We start from the raw sequence: 25,192 nt of genomic DNA, 5'->3' as shown, positions 1-25,192 counted from the left end.
AGGGGGCCCGTGGATGAGCATGGTTGTCTAAATCAGTACTGACAGCCTCGCTGCTCTTCTTGTAAGTGTGAATACAAACCGTGCACAGCTGAAGATCAGCTTAGCTTCTTCAATGTAACCATTTTCTGAGCATCTCCTCAGAAACATTTTCTAAAATCTCTGGAGTAGTCACTGGGTGTCGTCACACCTCAGCTATGAAAATTAAGCTTTTTAATGCCATCATGCTCAATTAATTGTTACCCCAATTTGCCCAGAAGATTTTATATCCAATTATCACTTCAGCAATAAAAGGGTTTAAATTACCTACACATTTTTTTTTTTCGTACTCTCAACTCAATTTTCCATGTGAAATTGATTCTCATTTATAAGGCTCCTGGGAGTAAAGACAATCTTGTGTTACCTTTTAACCTCCATTTTTATACTTAAAACATTCAACACTCAAGGTAAAATGTTCTAATATTCATTTAAGCTGGAACAAACTGTGCAATATCGCAGATATTTAACTTTATTTTGCACTTTATTGCTAAATTATATTTATTAGGAGTTGCACATTGCCTCTTTCTTACAATGAGATACGCTTTCAAGGTACTTACAGAATTTTCAGGGGCTCATTTTGTGTGTGTGTGTGTGTGTGTGTGTGTTATTTTGACAGAAATAATTAAACTTTTTCAGCTCCTCTCCCTCAGGAATCCCTGATTGTAAGTGTAAGTGTCATGTGTTTCTGTGTTACTGCAGGTCAGATTAACACATCAGGGACTGGGATTTGGCTTTATTATATAAGATACCGGTTAGTCATTCCCCCATTGTGTTATGAAGGTAAAAACATTTATTTATTTATTTATGTCCTGCCATAAAGAGTGGCTTGCCTTACAGATACATGTCTTTCACTGAAAAGTCTACATATCCAGTGAAGGTCAAAATGCTGTTTCAGAAACTTGTCATTCCGACCAAAAACAGTGAAGGCTTGAAATTTCTTGGAGTTACAGAAAGTTAAAGAATATCAGCACAAAATATGTGCTCTCAGCAGTTTCAGTATAAAAAGATTTATTTTCAGGCACCATAGGTCAAAGCAGTGAAGGTTTCTAATGTCCTCAGACTCCACTTCAGATACTACTATTCGGTCCAGAGATCAACAGTGTTAAACCATGGCATGCTCAGACAGATACTGGTAGAGCTCAGTGGTTTTCCTATCAGATTAAACACACACATGCACACAGACAAACACAAATACAATAACATGAATACAATGCTTTTGATATAAACAGTAGCCATGACAAGAATGAGAGTCTACAGCCAAGCTAGCAGCTCTGTAAAGCTTGTGTTAAGGTGATGCTTTAAACTAAATGCTAAATATTTACTATGGTCAGCATCTTAGTTTAGGCATTGCCATGGTAATATTTGCTAATTAGATCGAAACACAAATTACAGCTGAGGCTGATAGGAATGTCATTAGTTTTACAGGTTTTTAGTGATAAACCTTATTGCTGAACAGTTTAAAATTTTAACCTGGTGACTGGAACACGAAAGTACCAAACTCTGTCAGGACCAGATTTTATGGTAAGCCATCCAACAGTTGTCGAGAAATTTCACTAAAAACAAAAATGTTAACCTAATGGCGCTAGATAAAAAGTCAGGGGATCACCAAAGTCATAGGGGAAATTAAATGGTATCACCACAAAACCACTCAGTGTTGCACTCTTGCTGGGTAGATATTTAGTGATTATCCATTAAATGATCCATGAAGAAACTACGTGGAGCCATCTGATTCAAAAGCTGCAAAAGTGTATGTTTCTCAGAAAGGAATTTTATTCAAAAGCACTAAAGCAAATAAATATCACTGCCTTATTTTCTCATACAATCCTAGATAAAACTCTCTCCAACTTTTTCTATCAAAGCCAGGAGGGGTCGGCCTTGTGTGTGTGTGTGTGTGTGTGTGTGTGTGTGTGTGTGTGTGTGTGTGTGTGTGTGTGTGTGTGTGTGTGTGTGTGTGTGTGTGTGAGACGCTGTATTGTGATAGGATGGTGTGTGTTTTCTGTACAAGTTCAGATTTCAGAACAGTCTTTGGGGCTTTGGTGTCCTCGTCCTTAGATCCCACAGCTGAACCTAATACAGGGGAGCGGTGTACGCAGGGAAGAGGGCAGGGAACGGAGCGTGAAGGAGCAAAGCGGGGCAGTGCACGGTGGAGGAGAGCAAGACGGATGAAAAGGAGAGTTTGAATAGAAACAGAATGAATAGAGGAAATCTGAAAAGACTGGAGAATAACATGGAATCTGAGAGACAGAGTAAATTCCATATAAGCGCTGCAGTAACGAATACAGCTGAGATGACATTGTTAGCTAGAGGAGATCTAGGCAGAGCAGAGGCGAGATCAGGATAAATCAGCATATAGCAGTATCTCAGGATGCTGCAGTCACAGCTAATGATAGGCTGAAACATGCATCAGACAGGGTTCAGAGGTCACAAGGCCATCCTGGCTTTCATCATGCTGTATATTGGCTCTGGGCTGTACAGTGTCTGTGAAATGTCAAAGGGGGATGAAGCCTGCTGGAGGAAAAATCAATGCCCTTTGTAAACACTGTGTGGCTCCTGCACTTTGTTTTCAGCGCACACAAGCACACACATACATACACACAGAAAAGCATGACGCAGATCTGCTTTGACCATTTACCTGAAATAAATCTGTCTGAACTGCGCTTTCAGCTGGTATTGAGGGAGGCATCTGCTTTAATTCGCTATATCACTTTCTTTTAATGAAACGCTCCAGGAGTTGGCAGGGGTGAATTTTAGTGAATAGTGCAGAATATTTGGGCCTCTCTTTCAATGTGTTTGAAGTGAACATGCACAGATTTAAGCCGGCCGCTTCAGTAAAGCTTTATGTTGAATTGTGTGTCATGTATTGAACATTTGATGTTTTTCAGCCAGTATTGCCACACTATAGTTTTGCAGCTTTTATTCTGTGTCTGAATCAGACAGCAGCATTAACAGACCCATAAAGAGTCTGTGGAATTCCTAAAAATATTAAATTCCCCACTGGCTGTTGTGTACACAGGCACTCTGAGCCAAATAACATTGATTTAGTTAAGTCAAGTGAGTGAATTCACTGTATTGTAGAAATAAAATGTGCCTTTTTCATGCTTTACTTCTGCAGCTGTCAAATTCAAGTTGAGTTACACGGCCAGAGAATGTATCTGACAAACTGCTTAATTTGATATTGTGCTGCTGATAGCCTCTCCTGTGTATTTATTCTGTGTTTCTAAGAGCGGTTATTAAAGAATCTGCTATGGTTGTGAGTGTCATACAGTTTGCAAGTGTGTAGACACTTGCAAACTTCATAGGGGTCAATGGTCAACTCCTAGAATATGAATTATTTACAAAAGCATCATAACCAATAAATAACATAGTCAACTATTCATTGAACTCTTTACAGCCTTATCCTTCATTAAGTAGAATGGGACACAACCAAACTTTGATGCACACATGCCGATTGGATTGCCATAATAACACACAAGGAGGGGTTACAAGCAAGCATGATAGCTCATTTAGATTATAACGACCAAGGCTATTGATGTGTTGATTGACAGTGAGATAGACCAATGGGTTCATGCGCAAGCTTCACTTAAACAGTGGACAGGATGCCGGCGTTCCACTGGGACTGACGCAGAAATATGGAACTGGGATACTCAAAAAAATCGATCATAACCAGGATACTAGTGTGCATGTAAACACACTCGTCGCTGCAATATTTTGTGGATTCACACTGAAGCCAACTCCCTACAGGAAACACCAGCAGCTGCTGAAGCCTGTCAGGCAGCAGTTTCGTTTGTATTCCTCTAGACTTCTGCTCTCCTGTTGTATTCCTTTCTCTGAGAACCAGGGATGGAGAGATTGAGGATTTAGCAATGATCAAACTCACTGGACTGGACAGGAAGAACACAACAGGACAGGCTCTCCGACTCCTCCATCTATTGTCGAGATGATTTGACCATCCGGGGTGCTGGACCCGTGGGATGAAATAATGACCCGGAGAATCGCCGATGGAGGATGGGGGTGACAGAGGGGGCAGCAGAGGTGTGATGGCTGGGTGGAGGTGTAGACAGGATGGCCGTTTTTCTATCCCTCAGGCATCTAATTCCCTCATGGAATGTGGACACAATTTGGAAGAGAGTCCCGTAGCAGCCTCCAGGTTAAAAGTGATGAGAGAGACTGCCCTCCTTAGCCAACAATGCTCCTTTTTCTTTCCATCTAATCTGCACCTTTTCCCCACCTTTCTCCTCTTTCTTCTTCTGACGTCGTTACTCTCACTTTTATTTTGACCTCCTTTCTCTGTTTCTCATCTCCTGTACCATCACAACAATTACTCTGAATCCTCTGTATTCATTTCTTTCATCTGCTTCGGCTGTGGCACCCATAAATATTCATCCATCCAGCATTTATTTTAATAATTTGATTCTTATATGCATGTCCACATCCACATGATCATCATATGCTCATCTTTCATGTCCATTTACATCTACAGCAGCTGTGTCTTCTCACTGTTCACGGTTCGATTGTATCCTGCTTGATATATTGCTTCTTTGATTCTGGTCGTCAACTCAGAAGTCTCTGTCACTCTGGGTCTGGATCTGCTATGCTGTTGCAAGACTTTTCGAACAAGTGGAGCCATTTTGCAAACATATTCCCAGTGGGACTTGTGTGTATGACAATCGCATTCCCTTGTTCCATCATGGAGGAAAAACCAGAGCATACTAAATTCTTGATGTAAATCCACAAAAAAAAGTCAGTGGACCAGAGCTGCGCAGTAGGTTTTTCAGATTGTAAATGTGCCAAAAAATATACTTTGCTGCTTCTTAATTTGTCATTTAGTTAATGCTTTTTAAATTCCAGCACAGGTAGACCAAAAAGCAAGGATTTCTTTTGCCACTCTGCTGCAGTTCATCTTCTCTCCTCATTGCCACTGTATCACTCTCGCTCCCTCTGTCTCCTTGACCGCTGCATGGGTTGTGACACCGTGACAGAGTGCCATTTGACGAGGCTCCTTTTCAGCCTGGAACATAACAGTGAGGGTCTATTGCTTTCTGTGCTTTGATAGCAGTCATAGTCTTCCCTCTTCACTTCTTTTTCTGTGCCCTTCTGCGATGGAGCGATAAGTGGTGGTGACACCACACACCTTTGTAACTCAGCCTTCCAACTGCTCTTTCATTTCGCAGATACAATGCACTGCCTCTTTCAGTAAATATTTATGCAACAGGAGCTCATGTTAATAAAATGCAGCATATAAACATAGTGCAATATCCTTTCAGCAGTCTTCCGCTGCTTGCATGAATATGGAAGTGGTTTTGGAAAACCAATGCGCATATTGATTTTAATGGTGAAGATAACACTGGTACATTAATGTAATGAAACAGCAAACAGCCTTTTAGCCTCGAAGAAAAGAATTCTTTTTTTTTTGCCAGGATTATTTAGCTGTAAAATAAAAAGAGGTGCTGCGTGAGCCGAGCTGATGTCTGTAATTACCCAAGAGACGCAGGGGGAGAGGTGGTCATTTAGATGGGATGTTAATTGTAATTACCATTCTGGTGGGATGTCGCCATAGCAACCTTAGCCACGGTTGGTCTCGACCTGACCATGGAGACTGCGTGTGTGTTTGTGTGTGTATGGGTGTGTGACAAAGTAGGAGACTCAGATGTCCACAAACTAATAGTAGTGCCACACAGAGTCCATTTTCAACATCCAGCTCATACACTCTTCTTTCAGGCACATAGATATCCCTCCAGGACATCCCTCTCTTACTCCTCCTTCCCTCAAGTCTACTCTATCCCTCTGACTCCTGTGACCTCTGTTCCTCATCCCTTATTTTTTCATCCTCCTCTCATGCTTCCATCTTCTCTTCTCTCTTGGACCTCCTACTTCTCTTTTGCTCATGTAGCTCCTTCACCTCCTCTTCCAATCCATTTCTTTGTCCCGTCGTCGCTCCCTCATCCACACTGACCAAATGTTTTGCTTTCTGCTCCACTGCTTCCTCTTCTCATGTCATTAATCATACGCAAGTAGTTCATGAACAGAGTGTACTTACTTGGTTTCTGTTTACAGCATATCAACCAAAGGCTCTTCTATTTTCCACATTCAGCACATAGCTGTGTGTGTGTGTGTGTGTGTGTGTGTGTGTGTGTGTGTGTGTGTGTGTGTGTGTGTGTGTGTTTTAGCTCCTGGGAAGGAGGGCTTTGGTTGAGAACTGTACCTGTGATTCATGCCATGCAAAAATAGCTCATAAAGGAAACAAGGCAAGCTAGGAGCACCGCACAACACCAGGACTGTGGTCAATTCAATAAGAGTTAATCACTATTTACTGATGTTGGTTTGCATTAGGGATATTGCATTTCTTCTTTGCATAAACATGTTTTTCTGGGGCTGATGTTAGGGTGAGTGTGTGTATTTGTGTCAAGTTGTAATGCGAAGCTGTAAGAGGGATTGCGTTATCTTTGTTCACTTTACACTCTGTCCAGTGGATTAATGAAACCGCCAATTAAAGATGACATCGGACTCTGAGCCTGGGCACACACACACACACAGACACTCATGTCTATGTCTATCTTTCTGGCTCTCACCCACACAAGAAACACTGATTCAAGTTTTAACATGGGAGACTGATTTCAGTGGCAATGATATGGTGTGGTTATAAAAAGCATCTTAAATGGACCTTACAAATCCTGCCAAACAAACATATTTGACTTTCTCAAATGTTATCTCGTTTCCCAGCAGAGTTTCTGTTTACTGCTTCATGCCTGCTTGCTGTGTGTACAACATGGAGGGGCCAGTAGTTCGGACTGTGTGTGGCTCTAGTGTACACTAGATAGTCTGGTCATTGAGGCTTCCAGTGACACACATATTAGCTTTGTCCTGCCACTTGGCTGTAGCTAAATATTGTGTGTCGTGACTCTGTGCCGGCATATATTTGTATTATTAAGCAATAAGACACAAGAGGTCTACAGTGATTTTCAGACAGTGAACAGGCAACAAAGGCAAATTGAACACAAATGTTGAAATTGTTTTACTGTCACCGGTGTGACACCCAGTTAATTCAAATGGAGGACTACAATCTGTTTTAATATTACATCACACAATGCCCTAAAATCCAATAGTAACAAAGTGGTAACAATATAAAGTTCAAAGAGGAGAGGCTAAGCTGGAAGCTCAAATTAGAACCTTTTTTGAGTAAAAAAACTCCATGCGCAACACCCATTCATTACTATAGTAGGGCAGATGGATAAATTAAAATTAACCCCTTAGCCTAGTAGTTAATACGAACTGGGAGATGAAAGCCTTCCTGACACACCTGGTAAATTAGGACCCGCTGTAATCTAAAAGTGTGCTGGTAAATGCAAGCCAGCTAACAAACAGTCATCGGGCAGCTATTAGAGGAAGGGCAGCGACCTAATACAGGGTACTATGCGCTTATTTTATCCCTCAAGCCACAAGTGATTGCTGAGTAAATCATGTATATCAAGTTGGAAAGTCATTAAGTAAACACACAGGACCAGAAAAGCTTGTTACAGGTGAAGAGATTTTTGGGCACACAATATTGCAGAGTGACTAGCGGAATAAAAGAAGAGGACCAGTGTCTTACTTCTTGAAGCCAGATGGAAGAAACTCCTTGCACAACAGTTCCTAAATGACTATTCCTCAGAGGAGAGATTAAGACTTTCAGGTTTGAAATTCTGGGTAAACCAAGATCTAGTTGTAGGATAAGAGAAGAATAAAAGCAGAGGAAGGGCCAACGCAAGGTCTGACCTTAAGATATTGAAGCTTGGACCTGGAGGGGCAAGGCTGTGATTGGATTCAAACAGCAACTACAAAGCAAGCACAGAAAGAAAAGAAGTACAGATCAGAATAAAACATGAGATCAATACATCTCCAGGCAGATTCAAATAGCCAGAAAATATGTAGTACATTTAAAAGAGGCCAGTGACTTTTAGTGGCCACAATATACTGCATTTTTAATATTCAATTTAATTCAATAAAATGGCTTATTCATTTTGTGATGATAGAAGATGAATGCATTAGAGACTGATACTGAGGTCAAGAGCACCAACATGCCATTCAAGATAATCCATACTTGAAATCTGAATGGAAAACTACCACAAAAGAAAAATGAATGAACACTGTCCACAACAACCTCTACCATAGGGTTAAGGTTGGGGCCATAATGGGATTACGGGATTTGTATACATCCTGAGAGGAAAGATGGGGGCAAATGAAGCTTTTTGCCTTTCAAGATGCTCGTTGGAAAACACAAGGCAGAAAAAGGAAAAGACTCAAAGGAACAAATCAGATATCTTGTATTGACGCCATTCTACAGTATTTTCTCAGGCTCTTTCAAATCCAACTCAAGAAACTCAGGATGACCCAAACCCCTGAGTAACCCCAGTAATCAGCAGGCCATGAAAGTAAGATTTTAATGACAGGACAGAGCTAGGACGTCAACAGAGGGGGAGTTCCAGCTGGGAAAAGAGAAGCAGTTAGTCGGACAGGCAGCAACTAGAAGTGGGGCAAACAGTAGCAGAAACAGACAAAGGTGTACCCAGAGAAGAAGATGATGGAGCTGGATATGGAGATGATAGTCCAATGACAGACAACTTGGTAGCCATGAGGGAATGCCTGACAAGCTGGCTAAAGGTTCCAACATGGCAGATGAAATGTAAAAACTAGCAGAGCTGTTGTAGCTAACAGGATGACAGATTGGATGGTATTTTTAGGAATCATGCAATAGATTGGGGACCTCGCCCAAACAATGCTCACCAATTTCAGGTGCAGATGTACAATTGAGATCCAAACAGTGCTGAGGTTTAGTGTAACCCTTGAAGACGGACAAAATACCTATGTTAGAGAGCTGAACAAGGATCCGAGTAGCATAGGATTGTCTTGAATTAAGAAAGCTAGATAAGGATACCCCTTTAAACAGAGATGATTTTGACACAGAATGAGCTTCACGAGCTTTGGAAAAGATACTGACAAAGTGTGACTATGGGGATCAAAATGACAGCAGCTTATAAACAGAGAGATACTGCATTTAACTCTGGACCCTTAGAGATTAGTTCTCTGACATAAAAGGAAAGCACCAGCTAACTCGTCTGAACTTAATCATAAGCTTTGTTAGTGGCTAGGGCTGCACCTAACGATTATGTTGTTATTGAGTAATCAACACGATACACGATAAACGATTACTTCTTCGATTAGTTGACTAAACTAACGACTAATTTATCGATTTACTCACAAACTACTTTAATCTGCTTACCTTGCTTTTCCCTTCAGTTCTCTGTTCCCCACACACACACACACAGACATATACCTCTGGTCTCTGCACACTTACACACCAGCTTGCCCCTCCTTCCTCTTTCTGTTGCGCTCTCCCCGTATGTGTCTGCACTGTTGACTTTCTTCGTCAGCACTATGTTTTATAAAGTCGTCCAAAAAACACAATTCCCGTTTTGGATTTTTTTCTCCCGCAATTCCATTTTCACAACAGCAGGTGAGCCGCGTGTGGAGGAGGCTTGTTGTTAATGACATCGCCTATTGAATCGATCAAAACCAATGTGGCACCAACAGGTGCACTTACAAGCTTTAACAAAACAACGGCATAAGTAGGCCTACATAAACAAGAGACTCTCTCTCTGTGTTTCTCTGCAGAGCATGTGCGACTGTCAGTAGACCGCACAGGAGGGGTAGAGCGAAGGGAGACTGTGGGCGAGGTTTTAATGCTGCAGCTTGTTCTCTGGGGAATCCATGCTTTGACCGGGTGCAGGCATACTTCATTGCGACGCGCCGACACACGATATGCAAATTGACGTATTTCTGTAATCGATGACGTCAATTATGTCGATGAATCGTCCCAGCCCTATTAGTGGCTGCTGCAGGCTGAGTGAAATCTTTGTATTAAGAGCTCTGGGCTACCTTGAGTTAGTCATAGACTTTTTTATCAGCTATCTCTGTAGAGAAATTAAAACCCATGGGATGACAAAGACAGATCAGATGGAGATAGAAAAAAGGAGACTATTATTATTATCATTTATTTTTATTGTGAATATTATCTTTCCTTAGTTATTAACATTTCATCAGTGCAGTATACGTGTGATTCTACTGAGCTACGTGTTTATGTCTATATTAATGTGCATCTGTGTATTTGACAATCAGCATGATGCCAGTTAATGCCTCAGACCAAGATTAGAATTAGTGAATAAGCAGGACTTCCAAGTATGTGCATGTGTCCTTATGTGTGTGCATATGTGCACTATGGTCCACCATTGTTTGACTGACCGGTGGCTTCTTCTAGCCCGTGAAGGTCTGCTGCCAGCGTCATGCCCTATAGATTTTCATTTGGGACACTCTGTGCTGCAGAGGAGGCGGACACTGCTCCTGTCACATCCAGTCAGCTCGCCGGTTCTTCTTCATCTAACACCCCCTTTCTGTTTGCCTCAGCCCATGACCTGGCATTCACAATCCACCCAGCTGCACTCATAGCCCTACATCTCGGCTTAACTTTAAGTCAAATCCTACTTGATGTCAAGGAATGGCATTGTTTCAGATCACAGCATCATCCTGTCGAGGACATGACTGGCCTATACGGACTCCTGAACTAAACATGGTATCCTATCTTTCCCACCAATCTAACGATCTCAACTTTCATTTTATCCAACATGTATCGATTGGCGGGCCAAAGTGGAGATTGGTGTGCCAAAGTGGAGAGGAAGGGGAGATAGCAAGAGATGGTGAGGGGAGACAGGGCTGAGATGTGTAAATGTCTTCCAGTTTTCAAAAAGGCAAAACCACATACCTGCAAACACATGCAAACTCTTTCTGTCTCTTCCTTCTTTATCTTTTTGTCTCTCTTTTGCTCTCCAATACCCCACTTCCTCATACATACAAACCCCTCCACCAGCCCTATATCTCCAGGCTGAGGAAGTAACATAGTATGTTTCTGTCATTTCCTTGGCCTCTGTTCCCCGAGCCATTTGAGAAATAATCAATACCAAACATTAATGTCTGCTGCTCCCTAATCACAGCTCCACTGGTGGGAGATGAAGCAGAGAAACAGACTGTGAAGCTCCCCCTCTTTTTGCCTCCTTTCCTCTGTCTTATTTGCACTCTTATTTTTACCCCTCGTCTTTCTCCGCAACCAGACTGACACCTAGTGTGTGTGTGTGTGTGTGTGTGTGTGTGTGTGTATGTGTGAGCGTAACCCAACTGAAAGCAGCTGTCCTTTGTGGCACCAGAAAATGTGTTTTAGTGTTGTTTGAAAAGCAGCCAATACCCTATACTGGCAATAAGTTGCCTTTGATGTTGTGTTCACGTTTCATATTCATATTTTCCGTCTCATGTCAAGTTTTGATGTTTCTGCAGAGACGCTGCACTTGATGTACGACAGTCTCTTTTTTTTACATTGCACTAACCATGCTTGCATGAGAGCTGTGCGTTAATGAATAAATGAATTAATTAGATCTTGTTTGATCCACCATCATCATCAGGCGTCTCTCCCCCTTGGTAATGACCTCAATAATGGTGCTGACTATAATGGGATTTTAATTGATTTAGCTGCTTTAGTTTTCTGGTGTGCATGTATCCTGCGCTGCTCAGACAGAGGTGAGCAGAGAGGCTGATCCTTAACTGCTCAAAACATTTTCTGTCGTGTCCTCTTTTTCCAGCATGGTTCTAATATGTATAATATCAAATCGAATCAAATCAAACCAACCTTTTTATAAAGCACCATTCAGCCAAAATGGCACTACAAAGTAATTCTGATTTGATTCTGCCTACCATTTAAATAGTAGGCTGTAATCCGCTGAGTGATTTGAAAACCAAGAGCAGGATCTTAAAAAGGCTATTATAAAACTAAAACGTGTGCATTATTCATTGCTCACTTGTGATTTCCTTTACCTCACTCTATGTTACTGTGAGAAGAAATAGATCATTTCTGAGACATGCAACAAGAGCACAGTCCTAAAGAAACACAAATGCAACATACAATCCTGGAATGCATCCTTGAAGAGTAGCATACTGTACTGGGCTGAGCTATGATAGCTAGATCATGTAAGTATCATCCCCATTTTTGTACCACCCAACAGCTGAAAATAGAATATGAGGAAACTGTATCTTTGGGGAGTATGAAAGCGGTAAGTGCAAATAGAAAATGTATTTAAATTTAAATGAACTTGTTATTCACTTACTGAACCAACAACTTTTTACAGTAAATTAAGGAATGAAAAAGTGTAATATATCTCTGATTTTGGTGGACCTACATCAATTCCTTCATCCAGTTTGAGTGGCAGCCTTTGGCAAAACAGATTACTAAATTTTTCCACCATAAAATATGAGCAACACTCAAATTTAATGCTGTGAAACTATCTGGCAAGATAGGTCAAGGACACATTCAATTTTCAATATTTTAAATATTTGACCATTCAAACATTTATTGTTAAATCCTGAATTTCTGTTGATGTGCTGTAACACTAAAATAAGCTATAAGCATGGATAAGCACCCAGAATCACCTGGAATAGAAAATTCAGTTCCTCATTATACGCTCACTCTTTCCCTTTTAATTGCCTGACAGTTTTGTGGTTGTTGTCCATGTGTCATTAGTCCAGGCGCCTTCGCTGATAAGCTTCTGAGTGCAGATAGCTAGTAATGTTCCAGCTCCTGTCATAAATAAAGTACATTACCACTGCAGCTGCACTGTAATAACCTCCTCTCTGCTGTGCTCCCCTGCTCTCATCATCCTGCTGACCATGGAGGTGAAGTAAGTTACAGAGTTTCGTGTGTGTGTGTGTGTGTGTGTGTGTGTGTGTGTGTGTGTGTGTTCGTGTGCCTGCATCCTCATCTTGGTATTCAATTTGTGCAAGTAGGAAGTTAAAAATGGAACTTTATTTCTTGATAGTGTTATCGACCAGGATTCTCATTTTCAATCAATCTTTTGTTCTCTAGCTAAATGGTCATTAGATGTCATATTTACTACTTGAAGGACCATAATATTTATCTAGAAATGGTTTACAGCTGATACTAACTGTGTATTTCACTGAAAAACCTGATGTGGTTTAATGTAATTTTATGATGCAAGTGTGCCTGATTGAACTCAGGGTCAGTTCATCCAAATAAAAAAAAATTATAATTCTCCTTAAATCTTAATGGTATCCAGTCAAGTATATAGTTTTACGTTTATTTGTTCAGGTTTTGCGCTCACTGTCTCTGAGAGCCTCCTTCCTAATACAATGGAGGTAAATGGAATTTTGTTTGCGGTTCTCACAGCATTGAAAAATTGCATTTGAAAACTGAACAGTGACTTGTCTTCACAGGACACAATAAAATATTCCCTGACATGACATCAGTGTTGTGAACAGTTTTCAACATCAATGTGGTGGATTATAAAGTTTTGCAGCCTACCTCAGACACGTGTGATGCCGTCACAAATGAGATAGCATGTTTAAAGCCATTTCCAGACATAATATAATCTGAAGTTAGATAATGTTGACACACATACACTACCCCTTGCATGTCACTATATTTTATTGGAAAATCATAATAATTCCAAATAGGGGAATTGCATGAGCTTGGCTAAACTGCATAGTTTAGCTAAAGAGAAGAGAGAAAGACCATCCCACTTTAGCTGTGTCTGAAATTACTCCCTCTTTTACTCATTCACTACTCCTTATGTAATAGACACTAAATAGTTTACTCAATAGTGAGCAGTGAGAGATTATTCCAAAAATATAATACTTCCAAATTAGGGGATGAACATGAGTGTGAGCTCTGGTTTCTGATGAATTTAGCTACATAAGCAGCTAAAGTGACTAGCATGCTTTAGCTAACGGACAACAACTATCACACTGTGTCTGAAATTGCTCCCCCTCTTCACTCTTTCACCACTCCCTATATTAGATAAATAGTTTGCTCACTAGGGAGCAGCAAATCATGAATCATCGTCATTTTGTGTCATGACAGAGGTGTCACACAATGGTAGTTTTTGCATCCATAAAATGCAATACATTGCATCGTGAGATTTTTGGCAGAAAGTAATGTAGCCTACATGGGCACTATACAAAGCATACATTTAGACACTCAATATTTGGAAACTCAAATAAAATGGCAGACATACTATATAGTAAATAAGAAGTGATTTTAGACACAGCCTTTAAAACCTCTGGGTGAAAGCGTTGAATTTACATTTTGCCTGTAATTGGCCTGTATTGGATTAAAAGATTGTAAAATTTGGTTCATAGGATGTCCTGAACTAAACGTCCTGTACTGACTGATGCGGGCCAATACATGTACCAATACTGCCCTTGTATCTGCATTTCTGTATGTGTGTGCGCCTTTGGGGATGTGTTTGTAGCTTATGAAAGCCATTCTGTCCTCTCCTCCATGCTTATGCCCTGACCATGGCCTTGGCTCTCTACACTGTTCTCGGGCAGCCAGCCGACCGGAAGACAGGATCAAACACAGGAGGAGGAGATCTCAGTGACTGGAGTCAGACGCTCTTTCATCTCTGCTCTGCCATGCCAGCACACACTCATGCTTCATTTTTCCCCACGCACAGAGTCTCCACAAAGAGAGCTCTCTGTGTGAACTCTCTCTGTGTCTCTCCTTTTCAATTCTGCTTTAACTGATTCATCCTTGATAGAAATACAGATCAAGATAAACTTAGTTATGCACTTCATTTTTATACGCATCCCTTCTCCCTGATGTGGGAAAGAGTAAATGTGTGTTTATTTCTTTTTTTCCTCTCAAGAGATTTCAGAGCTCTTGCAGACTGTGATTGCACAGTGCAATGAATAGCTTTGTCTAAAATGACTATTCCCTATATGAGGTAATGAGGCTAGTAGTCGTTATATTTACAACATATAGCTTCAGCAGCAGTATTTATGAGAGTGTTATGTCAACTGAAATGGAAAGATATTAATTAGAAATTTATCTTTTTCTAAGGGACAGTCAATTTATGCTTTTTACATGAAACTCGATTAGCTACATACAACTTCTTTGGATAATAACCGCTTTCAAGGTCAGCTGAAAGAGATCTAGTTTCTTTGTGTGTGTATGTTCCAGTAGTGTTTGTCGTCCATTGCTCTCCATTTCACAGCCTTTCAGACCTGAAAAAGAGAAAAAAAATGTGTGTTCAGCTTCCATTCGTTCTGAAGCCCTCTGAATGTCAGCTGACATCTATATAGATCTTCAACGTGTGGTTGGTCTTGCAGGAAAGCTGCTAATTATTTATGCTTTAGGGAAGAGAGAGTAAAGAGAAAGTGAGAAAGATTAAGACCAACAGAGTACATAGACCCCTGGATTAGTAAAGTAAAGTAGTAAAGTCTGAAGAACCAGGTCAGAGAAACCGAACTCCAGAGGTGGCCAACTTCACAGATTCTTATAAAAACCTGGAATATTCACTTTGATGCTACTTACTATGATGCATATCATTCATTTACATCATGTAGATTTACATCAGACTAACGAGGCAAGTAAAGTCCTTGATATCAAATTGCCTTGAGTAAATTTAGTCTGAGCCACTATTTCAGATCTGCACACATGCAGGATTTAATTATGCTGAATTAGCAGCCTAGAAGAAGAAGAAGATGTGTAAAATTTGAATATTCTCATTAACAAAGAAATAGGAAAAGCCTCTCTCAGCAAGAGAAACCTGGCAAGGGAAATGAAAGAATAAATGATATAGAAGCGAGAGAGAACATTTTTCTGACTATGAGACGACAGCATAGTGACACAGCTATATCTTACCTGTTCTGTTAAATTTATGTATTCATATCTTGACAGGCTAGAGGATAGGAGAGACTGGGGACTCTCATTGCTATCTCTTAAACACAAATATGACACAACTCTTTTTCCTAAATGAAATTCAATAAGCCTACAGTGAATCTGGCAGGATGTTAAAGGTCCAGTGTGTAACATTTAGGAGGAGCTATTGGCAGAAATGGAATATAATATTTATAAGTCTGTTTTCTGTTTCTCCTACATGCTTGGAAGGGGGGTGATGTGAGCGGTATTCAAATGGTTGCAAACTGCAACAATACTTGACTTCTGACCTGTAACTGTGCTCTGGGTTTGAAAAGATGCTTCTTAAAGTTTCTTTTAGCATTCATTTCTGACAATGACTTACCATCATGAAAAGATTTATTGGAAAATGTAAACTAGATGTCCCCATGTTTTGTTTTGTGTCATTATTGTGCATCCACAATGAAGAAGAAATCTTCATTGTGCCAGGCCGTAGATAGGTTTACTAATAATCCTTCTATGATGGGAATTTTCTTCTGTCATTCGATAATTCATGAATAAATATTTGAATTGTTGTCCCTGTGTTTGAATGAGATGAAAGCCGGCTTGCTGTGGTTGGCTGAGTGACCTTGCAATGTGTCTGTAGGCCTACAGTGCTGTATATGAGAGGCTGATATAGAGGCTAGCAGATGAGAGAACTCCCTGGGGGTTTTCTTGCAGATAATTCTGAGAAGTAGTGGCTCTCATGATCATTTGGACAGAAGCCTGAATATGAGCAGTACAGTGAGCCTCTACTTGTAGATCTCCAACACTGACACCCCATGACCCTAAAGCACACAATAACCTTACTCTGATAGAGGGAAAAGACATGGGGGAAAGGGTGGAAAGCACGACATAAAGAAGGGAAACTGTCAAAGAGACAGATGGAGGTGGAGGAAAAATAATCTGTAGGAATAAATGATTTGATAATAAAGCTCTGATCCCTCATATATTTTATAATTGGCTGAAATCTTAAACATCACATTGAAAGATTTCAGGCTTGTGAATGCAAAAGCCCACTGAATTATTGTAAATAGTCAGCATTGATAGAAAATGTACGTGTTTGTGTGTGTGCATGCGTGCACATGCAGACGTGGCAACAAAATATCGTTCCGCAGTCCCATTTCATCCCAGTGAGTGGCCTCTCCTCTCTGCTCCCTGGTGTTCACAGATGCCTGTCACGTCACCATGAAAAGACAAGAGAGGGAGAGCCTGACACAGATTCATCCCCCCAGACTGAGAGACAGGCAGATTGAGAGGTGTAGCTGATCCCTGAGAAGCACTGCAGGTTTAATATCCCCTCTATATCCTCTCTTCATGCCGTCTGGTGCCATGAGGCTCTAGGCCGACGTCAGTGTTGTCTGTCCATCTCTTGGTCAGGGAGGGGTCATCATCTCTAATGCATTATTCACACGAGCAGCATCAACCTAGACAGATCCTATCTCGGCAGGGCAAAGCCACTGTCACCCCTGGCTCAGTGGCTAAATAAACACGAAAAGCATACAATAGCTGTAGCTTCACCCTTTTATTAATTAATTAATACTGCTGAGTGAATATGAGTTGCATGGTGATTTGTTTGTCCTGGCATGTTATTATTTTGAAAAATGTATCTGTTCTTTGGTAAAACACGTGTTAATGTAATTTCTAAATTTTGTATTTACATCACTTTTTTTGTGGCCTGGAGTGTATGTTTTGGATTGTACAGTCTCCAGTCATATAATGGACAACAGTGATGAAGATTCCACAATGGTTCTTCCTTGAGAAGGAATTCTGAAAAAAAAGAAAGAACTTGTGGGAATCACACACAGGCTCTTTAACACGCGTACCTTGAATGGTCCTAAACATAATGTCGAGTTATTCACCAGTGGATTTCTGACTGATGTTTTGAATGTCAACAGGTGTCATGCGGCACACACACAGATTGTCATTTCTACAGTGGATCCATGGGAAGTTGAGCCACACACACACACAAACACATGTTTGTTTCACTGTCCCTGTGGAGGACAGTCATTGACATAATGCTTTCCCTAGCCCCTTACCCTAACCTTAACCATCACAATTAAATGCCTAACCTTAACCCTAACCCTAACCCTAACCTTAACCCAATTGTAACCTGTACCCTAAAACCAAATCTTAACCCTCAAAAAGCAGTCTCTACCCATGGGGCCCTCAATTTTTGTCCCCACAGTGATACAAGTCCCCATGGGTTAGTGTGCATCCCACCAGGATATAAGAACATGAAACACACACAAACACACACTGAACACACAATAAAACACATTCTCTTCCTCTCTGTCATTAAGTGCAATACTCAGTCAGGGTAATAAAGGAGAGAGACCCCTCATCTTTCATTCCGTGTATGTGTTTTTCCTCATGCATGGTTAATTGTGTGTATTATCCCCTCTCCTTGCCCCTGATGATAGTGATGTCACACTCCACTATGAGGCGATCTGTTCTCTTCACCACATCTGTTTAACAGCTTGTGTACAAATACCTACTCCCATAAAGCCTTGTGGATCAAGCTATGACTCAGTTATGTTGCTGATGCCTTCTGTATCAGTGCACTGTGGAAAGAAGTGCAGGAACATACAAGAATGAGCCCATAATGAAATATTCCCTGATTTCTTACATAAAAAGTAACATTTAGAAAAGTCTGCATGCTGTCATCTTTGAAATACAACTATATTCTGTAGGTTTCAACCAAACAACAGCTGCTTTTATTTTGGCATCTGGATTCATGATATGCCATTTAAAGATATCTTTGATTTATATTGTAGACAGATACCAATATCTTTGATTTATATGTAGACACGATTTGCATTCCAGCTGGATCCTAAGATTTGGAGAGAACTAGAGCGAAGACTGCTCTCTCTGTCAGATCCAGCTATTAGGAGTAAATGTTTCTCTTCCTTCCCAAACACAGTAGAGATTACCCCTAGAGGTCCTCTGTGATCCTCTCAGAGAGGGAGAGCTCAATGTAAGTTAAATAGAAGTGGCTTGTCTCAGTTTTTCCTTTGCTCAGAAGTTTCAAAGATTTACAAATACAAAACAATGATAACATGAATTGTATAAATTCGTGTCTGTTTCTTGAAGCTGATGATTTGATTTGTTCTTCCACTACGAATGTAATCATTTTGACCCCTACAAATATTGTTATTAATTTGAATATCAGCAGGGATGACACACTTAATAAATAAAAAACATATTTTGGTGATCTATATTCAATTTTCTGCCTTTTATACATCTGTATGATCACAGCAACACAGTAAAAAATTACAAAGACAACTAGGGTTTTTGTTCTGAATGAACAAGGTTCATGAGGTTTGCTCAGCAGAGAATTTGCTTCTTTTTCCTTTGCTCCTCCCATTCCCAAACCATAGTACAGGTCAGGCATTGTGGATGATACATTAGCTCTGTTGTCGCGCCTTGATTATTGCTTTATAAAAGCAGCCGTTCTAGCATAGCATGTCTGATATTTGGATCTTCACCTGGTCAAGATCCCAGACATATTGTGATTTCATGGTGAGAAGATCCAGTTGATCTTACGCTCCCTCTCAATGAACTCATTTTTTATTTCATGTAGGTCTCAAATATAGACTGCTTTTCTCTTTGAAATGATTTAGACAGTAATGAGACAGCTATACATGTGTCTCAGTTGATCATGTACTTCTAAAAATTCTTAAAATTTCTCCCAAGGAAGCCTCAGTTTCATCTCTGCAGTGTCTCCCTCTTGGGAGATGTAACAAAGACAAAACTGATCTAGTAATGAGAGGGTCCAATTAATCTCACAAGAGCAGAAAAGCATCATCATGAGCAACTAATTTGCTGTTGCTGCTGTTTTGCAGACAGCAGCTTACAGTCCAGCTTATACTCCCAGTGGCTGTTGTCTTCTAAAGTATAGCAATCCAGGTGCATCTCGTGAACATGGACACTATCTTCTCACTGTAATGTCACCAGAAGTGACAGACTATACAAAATTCACAGGATATGGACACAACAGTCCTGGACTCTCACCATTACCGCTGTTGCCAAAGGAACCAAGCTTTTTATTGTTACTGTTTGAGTCAAACTAAAGATGATCTCAGTCAACATATTAAACCTGCATTCAGTGATTTTATGGCCACTTGGAGGCAGCGCAACAGTTAGCTAACAGTTGCTTATTTACTCATCGAGCAGAAACTGAGCTGCATCAGCATTCGTTTGGAGTTGGAGTCCAATCTCCATTCTCTTTTTTAGTTCTGTTTTTGTTTCTCCACCAACTCCTGAGGGAAATACCTGGCTCTTTAGCTGCTAAATGTTTAACTATGTACACCAGCTAGTTGCTAACTTTGTCTGTCTGCTGTTTGTGAGCTGGGAGGGTTAGTGTGTCTTTTTAGAGCTTTTTAGCTGAAAACATCTTCCTTCTGAATCTGAAAACAACTCTGATGAGAGCAGTGAGAATTAATCCAAACAGTAAAGTTTAACCAAACAAGAAGCTTAAAAGCTGAAGATGGTGACAGACGTTAACGATAGGCCTCAGCGGAGTTGCAGTGTTGGGTGATAATTCTCTATGGGTTGATTCCTCTCACATTATATGTGGTCTGATTGATTATTAATACAAAATATTTATTATAGCAGCTTTAAAAAGTCTGGCTTTAGTCTCATCTCTACCTCTTTTTCATCCCCTTTTTGTTTTCCATTTCCATCTGTATAATAGGTCTGTGGCTCTGCAGTACTCTCAGTATTTTCTATTCATGTGCATTAAAAACCACACTCTTGTTTAGGTGTTTAATGACTGTCCAGCTACCTGCATGTGCACTGCTCACTGCAAGACCCCCTGCTAGTCTGGCAGGGAAACCCCATGGCTTCGGGGCTCATGGGAGTTTCTGATAGCTGTTAATAGAGCAGGTCTTTTTTTTTTTTTACATCAACTGTTTCACATGTTTCTCTTGATATAATGAAAGCAATGCTTCCCAGAGCCATCCCATGTGATAAAATAGCATCTATACCATCACCACTCTCGCATATTTCTGCATTTATTTGAACCACACTGCTGGCAAATGTTCTGAGTAAATATATTTCTGGTACAATTTTTGTTTTAAACAGAACAGAAAGGACTCTCTTTTTTGCCTTCAGGTAATAGCTATTCATTGTACATGTCATTTCTGTCTCCGTCCCTTCCCATGATCCTTGGCTTACTGTATATAAATGTGGGGTTGAGAAGAAAGGCAGCTGATGGACGTATACCGCAGTCCTCAACTGCCTCCGCTAACATGATAATCGAAATGGTAATTTTTTGATACAGGATGATGACCTGTTTTCAGCCAGAAATCTCCGGCCTTATTGGATAATGAACGGGGAGAGAATCATCCCATCAAAACTCATTGGCAGAATCGCTCACAGTTCAGTATTAGAAGAGAGCAGTCTGTTAGTGTAGCGTATATGTGTATATTAAGTGTGTATATTGTATATCAGTGTGAATTTAGTTCTGCATCTTCCTCATCACCTTTTCTCTCATTTCTCTTCTTCTTCCATTCTGCATCAGTAAAGACTTAGCTCTGATATGCTAATAGATTGTGAAAATTCTTTCCTTCAATTCAGTGTGTAAGCCTTAAACAGTTCACTATTTTGCCTTTATGAGGACAATGTGTGAGTGAGTGTGTAGCAGTGAATGTCTATGAATAAGTGTTTGCATAACTGACTTTTACTGGAACCTTGTCTTTCCTTTTTTTTTTTTTTCCTAAATTCATTTATTTTTCCCAGAGCAACTCTCATCTTCTGTTCTTTGTTTCCCCGTGCCTCTGCTTGGTATATGACGTGATAGGCAAACGTGGTGTTATTTGCACTGTATGCCAGACAGGTAGCTTTGTGTTTTTGTCATTCAAATCATTATCTTAATTGCTTTGCATTGCTTTGATGGCTTAAGGGTGGCTAGCCAGTGAACCTGAACAACCAGCTCACAGTGACCGGCTCTTTTTTCAGTGCTTTTGTCTCTCTCTGGTCTCCTGCGAGACAATAATACAATCAACCCCCATAGCTCCCAACACACACACACACACACACACATACACACACACACACACACACACACACCTTTAGCAATTACTCAAACTAATTAACAATTTGGCCATTGGATTAATTACCTCTAGTAAAGCAGAGAGGCACACTCGCGTGTTTAGTCCTATACTTATTCTTGCCACAATAATTGTGACTGGCATTTTTCTTTAGCATTTGATCATCAGATAAATGTAGATTTATCCTCTGCCTCAATACTGCAGGAGCTCTGACTCTCCATTAAACCTGCAAGAAATGATTTTTGGCCATTTGGGGCGAGTGTTGTGTAAAAACAATGCTGACATTTTATCACCTTTTAAGTTGATATGGGGAACTTGCTAGCAAACTATTGCATATTTACACATCCAGCAGATAAGGAGCAACATTAGCATTCATTTACTAGTTGTGTTTCTGGCAACCAGGCATATGTAAGACCAATATTCACTCTCCTTTTAGCTCTGTTATCTGGCTCTTTAGCTGCTAAATGTTCCACTATGTTCAGCACCTAGTCACTAACTTTGTCTGTTTTCCGTTTGGTGCTAGGCGGGTAGTGGAAAGTGGGTTTTTAGAGCTTTTTTGCAGAAAACTTATGCCTTGGCTCGAGACGTGGTTGGTGAGAGCGGCAAGAGTGAACTAAAACATTAAAGCTGTGGGCCCCAAGACCAAAACAACAAGCTAAACATGCTAAAATGCTTCATAGAGCAGGGGAGAACTGCAGAGTTGGGTGATAATTCTCAGTGGGTTTGTCACTACAAGTGACGACTTTCACATTACACATAATCATTTGTTCTAATGTTGTTATAGAAATATTCATTATAGCTGCTTTAAGATTTTTGACATGACCGCCATAACTGGCCCTATAGTATTCAGGTTTGTATTCACAGTCCCTTCTCATTGTGTAGGATCCCACATTTGACCCCATATTTGCAGTGAAAGGGTTTTTTCGCTCTGCATTGCGATCCGATGGGGAAGTTAAAGAGACCTGTGTACCTGTGAGATCCTAATCTGCTTTACTCTGCACTGTGCGTGCCCGGTATCTGTCTATGTCGCTACTCGTCTCTCAGCAGGCCTCATTCTAATAGGATGTAATATAATGTAAATAAGCCAGGATGAGACTACAGCGGGAGCAGTCAGGGCCAGGAAGCCAGGCAGGCACTAACTGGAACGGGAGGCAGGACAAAGGAACGTGGAGGCCCGAACACAAAGACAAATCAGGCATGAAAGGGAGGGCCACCACAGCTGACATTATTTGCACAGTAATTGGTTGTTTTTGTCAACCTCAAATGGGGCCAGTTAATGAATGGATTGGAAATAAAATAGAAATAAGGACACCACGGCTCCTTAGGACACTGATAAGAGATTATACTGCATCCCAATTTTTTTTAAAATGCCTTCATTACTTAACCTCATTTCACAGAGGAGAGGCTAATATAAGCATACACAGGCTGTTTAATGTTCTGGCCTGGCAATGCTTGAATGCCCCTTGAAGTTTTTGGGATGCTCCTTTGAATACAGAAATATTCAAGGAATTTCTTAATGCAACGTTGCATTTGTGGTTTGAGCTGTTAGATACTATTTGACACGTCGTCTGGTGGTTAATGTTTATTTTGAGGTAATTGCTTCTGAAGGCAAGATGGTAGGGATTTCAGTAGTTCCCTTGCCCCTGTCTCTCAGCAAACATTTTACCTGGACTCATTAAGCATCAGACATGACACATCAGAGAGCCTGTTCTGCCAGCATTCAGGCTGTTACTGTGCCATGGTCTGCCCTCACTAAATAACCTGCCAGAGCTGAGAGTTTCTTTTCTTGTGCCCTAAAAATTTCCTCTCCTTTTTGTGGAGCACATTTGTCTTAAACTAAGTATTTAGTCCAGGCAAAAATAAAAAGTGGCTTCTCCTGCTTTGTGAAGGACTTTGCAGTGAAGTCAAAGGGTGAAACTGTATTTATCTCTCCAGAGCTTAACTTCAAACCTTTTAAGAATTTATTTTGGGCCTCTTTAATAAAGAGCTAAAGGGCTCAAACTGTCTAAAATCTGTTTTCCTTCTCTGTTCTGCCTGCAGGGAAATTCCACCTTAAAATAGAATTCAGATGTACTCTTCGTGGTCTTGAATCAGTCATTATTTATGAACATGAACAGCCATGTGACACACAAATAGCTCTTTCTCATGAATGATAGCTTTCAGCACTTATCGTGTTTTATATGAGCTTGGACAATCAAATTTTATAAAATCCACTCAAGCACTAGGGTGCACAAATATTTTCTCTTGTGTTTTGTAAAATAAACAATTCCATGAAATGTCTTTCCTTAAAGGTGGGGTATGCGATTCTGGAGAAATCCAATACCATGACAAATACCATGATATAGAGCGAACAACGACACAGCAAGTAATGTAACTAATGTTATCTGGGTTGTGGGTTAGCAAACTGTCGCTACAGTTGCTGCTGCGAAGCTAACAGCCAGAGAGGACGAGACGGTTTCCCAGAGCAACACACCAGCTCCAGACAGCGATACTCACAACTCTCCTGCTACTATAGCAAACGTCACAACAACAGCATATCTTGGCAAACTAGAAAGTAAGCTGAATGTCCGTGGGCAAGTCATTTAACGCTACCTGACACACAAATCATGGCTGGAATAGTGCTGTGTGTCTCAGTCCGAGCCACCGTTTATTTCCCATTTACAGAGGCAGGGCTGTGTACAAACACCAGATCTTTTTTTTTTGTGTGCACACAGAACAGACAGCTAGCGGACCATGAGGCGATATTGGCTGAATTTGACTAAAAGACATGTATTGGATTAGAATCACATACCCCACCTTTAAGAGATTATATGGCTGTCTTGTTCAGAGGCAACTTTGAAATGCATTGTCTGAATTGTAAATGAACTTCATTTCTATTTGAATTTTAGTTGTTTTTTTCTCATCTTAACAAAGAAGGGGACTGGCAATAAAAGAACAGAGTGATATAACAGCAGGATGTGATTCTGTGTATGATGGAAGCCCTCCTGCAGTTGTTTTGCCCTTTTAAAGGTTGTCCTACAAACTGTGCCCTGATTGAGTCTTCAAAGACTGTGAATGGTTTAAAAGAGTCTGAAGGTCTCTGAAAAGATCCACATTTTCAATGAGTCTTGAAAAAGGACTGGGGGGACATCAGATCAACACTTGCTGAAACATGGGCTACATTGCATATACTATGTCTAATATGTGCCTTTTTGCAACACTAAGTGGGCATCATCTCAGCAATATTGCTTTCAGACTGCACTGAGCCATACGTCAAACTTTGACACCCCGTGGCAGTCTGAGTGGTAGTAGACTGGCAGAGGAGGGGGAGAGGGGTCTTCATCTTGTTTCATTT

At 40.6% G+C, this 25,192-nt stretch overlaps 1 long non-coding RNA gene across 1 annotated transcript in view; it reads left to right on the top strand.

The window, feature by feature from the left end:
- LOC122875319 overlaps positions 1-17,864 on the top strand; it is a 55,520-nt gene extending 37,656 nt beyond the window's left edge. The window contains exon 5 of the long non-coding RNA XR_006377800.1: positions 14,458-17,864. This is a non-coding gene — a long non-coding RNA (uncharacterized LOC122875319). The remainder of the gene's footprint in view (positions 1-14,457) is intronic.
- The last annotated feature ends 7,328 nt before the right edge of the window (positions 17,865-25,192 follow it).

The sequence above is a fragment of the Siniperca chuatsi genome, linkage group LG4 (genome assembly GCF_020085105.1).
Source record: "Siniperca chuatsi isolate FFG_IHB_CAS linkage group LG4, ASM2008510v1, whole genome shotgun sequence".
NCBI lineage: Eukaryota > Metazoa > Chordata > Actinopteri > Centrarchiformes > Sinipercidae > Siniperca > Siniperca chuatsi.
This window is presented reverse-complemented; position numbering and strand designations above follow the sequence as displayed.